This window comes from Montipora foliosa, unplaced genomic scaffold, assembly GCF_036669935.1.
Source record: "Montipora foliosa isolate CH-2021 unplaced genomic scaffold, ASM3666993v2 scaffold_413, whole genome shotgun sequence".
Lineage (NCBI taxonomy): Eukaryota > Metazoa > Cnidaria > Anthozoa > Scleractinia > Acroporidae > Montipora > Montipora foliosa.
The window spans coordinates 630001-633968 of NW_027179716.1; the positions used below are offsets into that span (position 1 = coordinate 630001).

A 3968-nucleotide genomic window follows, 5' to 3' on the forward strand; every position below is an offset into this window, starting at 1 on the left:
TTTTTATTTCAACCACCTCCTGCCTGTTATTATTAAAGATAATTCTTCCTTGTAGTTATCACTGTTGTTACCGTTTTTATTAATACACATGGCTGATTTTCTGTCATGATTTGACAAAACATGGACTCTCCCAACCCACTGGCATGTACGAAAATTGAAGGGGAGTCTCTGTCACTGATACCTGGGGCAGGCTGCTTGGAGGGGAGGGGGGGGGGGGGTCAGTGGGTAAGTTGAGCCTTATGCCATCTGCAATAGTTTGATTTGATTTATGGCCAGTATTTGGTCCTGCTTTCTGCTGGCCAGGTTCAGCAACCTGGAGCCCTTGCATAGGCCACTTGTGGCCAGGGCATGGGGAAGTTTTCGATCACCTTCCTGTTGCTAGTTACATTGTAATGAATAGGAAGTTTCAATAAAAAATTAGTTGTCTTGTCCCTGTGCTGAAAAGCATGCTTACTACTTGCAAAGGCAAGTAATTTCTCCTCATGTTTTTCCTGAGCAAAGAGTTACTGTTGTTTTGATGCACTGATGCAGATAATATCCATACCACTCGGAGGGTTTTGGGCTCCAACCTCCCCCCACTACCTTGTTCTCCACCCCTCAGAAAACACCTCTACTTGGCAATTCATGTTTCATCTTGGAATAAGTGGGGGAAGGGCTGTTCTAAAAAACAAACTCTTTTTTATAAAAAAAAATGCCTGATAAAATAACCCTCTCAAGCCCTGTCCCCTTGTGTGGACAGACTATTCTCATGCTCTAATTAAACTAATACTTTTTGGTCAGTGAAAAAAGGCACAGCTCAAAATCATTTTATTGCCGTAAAATTGGGCTTAGAACAATAGAATAATATATACAATAGTACGCTAACAATAAATGTGAAATCTAAGTAAATAGTTTTGCCCTGACAGAGTCTGACTGCACATTAAGTGATGGTTTTAATTCTGCGCATTTCTTTAAGACACTAAAACTCGCCGCTGGGGGTGCTGTTGTTTGGCCATGATCTGCTAGGCGATGCCTCCCGATAGCTGAGTATCTATGTTCCTCAATTCGTTGATGCAAGTGACGAGCTGTATAGCCAACATAGCTCGCATCACACGAGCCACATTGAAATTTGTAGACGACTAGTTGTTGGCTGACTAAAGATGGTTTGGGCTCACGGAATTTAAGGACATCCTCGAGCTTGCGGCTGACAAAAACTGGCTGTAGATCTATATCCAGTTTCTTATTTAGCTGAGTAAGTTGGCGCTTCACAACATCGGCTGGTTTTTGGTCAATAAATGGCAAGGCGATTCTAATGGTGTTTTTATTATTATTGCTGGTAGATTGCGCATCGAAATTTGATTGCTTAATTCATGAGATGTTCTACATCAAAGAATTAAAACCATCACTTAATGTGCAGTCAGACTCTGTCAGGGCAAAACTATTTACTTAGATTTCACATTTATTGTTAGCGTACTATTAATAGCATATAGTATTCTATTGTTCTTGTACTATAAGTTATGCTTCATCCGATTAAAATTCATTGCCTGACGATGACATTGGACGATGTCGAAACGTTGTCAAAATAAATCTAGTTGCGTTTGTCTTTTTAATCGATTGTAGGATACACTGTCAATTTCATCAGATTTCTGACCTCCAAAGAAATGCACGGAGCAGAGCCGCGTGTTGTCAGTCGGCGAGAAGTTCTTTCTACGGATTCTCTTCAACCAAACCTTTCTTCGGTTAATATCCTTTGGAATACGATAAAACTGCAATTCTCCTTTCTTTTTTCTAGTATCAGAACAACCAGGGGCGCAACAGAAATCATTTTTCCCCATGTTCATACGCAGCACTGTAACACGAAACCAAATGAAAAACTTCTGTTTACCCCCCAAGGCGCGAAGCATTGTGGGATGCGTGAAAAAAGAGAATACTTGAACTGGTATCGGAAGACATGTATTCATCCGTGTCAGACATCTTGACCCCGAAAAAAGCGATGAACCTTAAAAAATATCTCTCCGTTGCATATATAAAAGGTGAGAAATTGTGAGAAACGCAGATCACTCAAACAATTTCCTACGTCATCACTTGAAAACTGGTTACCAGTCCCCGGACCCACTTTTATGCTGAACAGAGCGCACTTCAGACAAAAAAAAACTCCAATTTTTCGCTCTGTAACACTATTCGGTTTTTTCCATTTCAAAAAGTACATATAAAAAGCTGTAAAATTACGCCAAAAAAAAAATCTACTTCATATGCACTTTAAGAGTTTTCTTTATTTTTGATGCGATTCTTGGGGGATGGGGTGGGGGAAGGGGGGGGGGGCGTCTATTAGACAAGGGGCGTTTATTAGAGAGGGGCGTCTAATACAAAGTATACACCTCAAGGGGGGCGTCTATTAGATATGGGGCGTTCATTGGAGAGTGGGCGTTTATTAGCTTCTCACCCAGTTCAGGGTTAATTCTTCATTCATCCAGGCATTGGCTGATGTGGCTATAACGCATTTATGCTTATAATCTTTGTCTAGCTTCTTCGACTCTCGCTTCGCGCCACGAAACACAATAAACGGTTTTAATTTTGTCCCGTCAGCTCGAGCAGATAAGCATACTGTGACAATGACTTTTTCGTCTCCCACCACAGCTGAAGGAGAAGATTTTCACAAGAAAACCGTGGGCAGAGCACAGGGATACGATGAAAACCCTGGTGGAGGAGATTGGTGAGTTTTGCCTACAACCCTTACCTGAAGATGATCATCAAGGAGACTCATTTTGTTCTTGCTATCTTTTTCCTCCTAGAAAAGCTAGCCACTTGCCCAGTGTCATACGACGCAGTAGTCTCGGCCACAAACTCGCCCTCCAGAAGCAAACCCGGACTTTTCAGGTGTTCCCGATGTGAGCGGTTCCACAAAATAGAAAACCAGAAAGCATATTACTTCCCGGACCTTCGCCGCTGCCCTGGATGCTGCCAACCAATTTTTTTGTTCCTGCCTCAATTAAGGTAAACTTGTAAATAGACAGTTGGAAACCTTTTTTGGTAAATAGTTTTCTCGACTTTTTAGAAATCTTGTAAATAACTTCAGAACGTTTGTAAATATATGTGACGAAAAGAAAGAACTTGTGTTTAGCTTGCATGCTCTCTTTTTTTCCGTTGTGTGTTTTTTTCTTCCCTGGGAGAATGCGGGTGACCTTCACAATTTTTTTTCAGATTTGGTTAAAAAAATGTTCTCCATGACTTTCCGAACTTTTAATTCCCAATGATACACATTTTTCATTCATAAGAGCTTTCATTTGATGATCTAGCGCAATGTTTCACGCGAAAAGAAAAAAAAAATTGAAGTGACATTTAACCGAGCACGTGCTCACAAAAAAACAACTCGCATACCATTCCTCATGAACTTTCATTTTATATTCCAGTGGATGTTCTAAAAAGGTCTGAAATGTTTCCCATCCTTTTTGGCTGTAAAAAAAATCCCTCCGAACAGTCCGTAAAACATAATTTATTTTGTTTCAACAAACGAATCACATAAAGCGCTTGAGTTTGATTTTGAAGTTGACCTTAAGAGAGACCTCAAGATTCAAGACGAATTCTTTGTAGATGAAACCAGGTGAAACAAAAAATGGTTTCGTCCATGACTGGTAGAAAAAAAGGAGAAAATCCAATGATTCAATCTCGAAACTGGCAACCCTGAGCTTGACCGTCTCCTGTCTCCTTTCTGCTATGTACGATTCATTCATCTGATTCGACAAGTACACGATGATGTTAAAAACCTCAGGGACGGGAGTGTTGGGCCCATTTTTTTTCTTGCCGCGAAATGATGTGGGAGCATTGCGTTTGGCAACCTGTGTTTTTCTGTTGGAGAAGAAAGAAAGCTCTCTGTCGTTTGAACTGTTCTTTAAAAGATATTTCTTTTCGAGTCTCTTTTTTCACCAACATGGACGCTACGCCAAAACAACAAAGGAAGCGTGAAAGGAAGCATGGAAGCAGGCAAACTG

At 40.7% G+C, this 3968-nt stretch overlaps 1 protein-coding gene across 1 annotated transcript in view; it reads left to right on the forward strand.

The window, feature by feature from the left end:
- LOC137988309 (uncharacterized) overlaps window positions 1–1903 on the forward strand; it is a 5418-nt gene extending 3515 nt beyond the window's left edge. The window contains exon 4 of the mRNA XM_068834343.1: window positions 1–1903. This exon is cut by the window's left edge and continues 1326 nt beyond it. The gene's annotated coding sequence lies outside the window, so the exon portion shown is untranslated.
- The last annotated feature ends 2065 nt before the right edge of the window (window positions 1904–3968 follow it).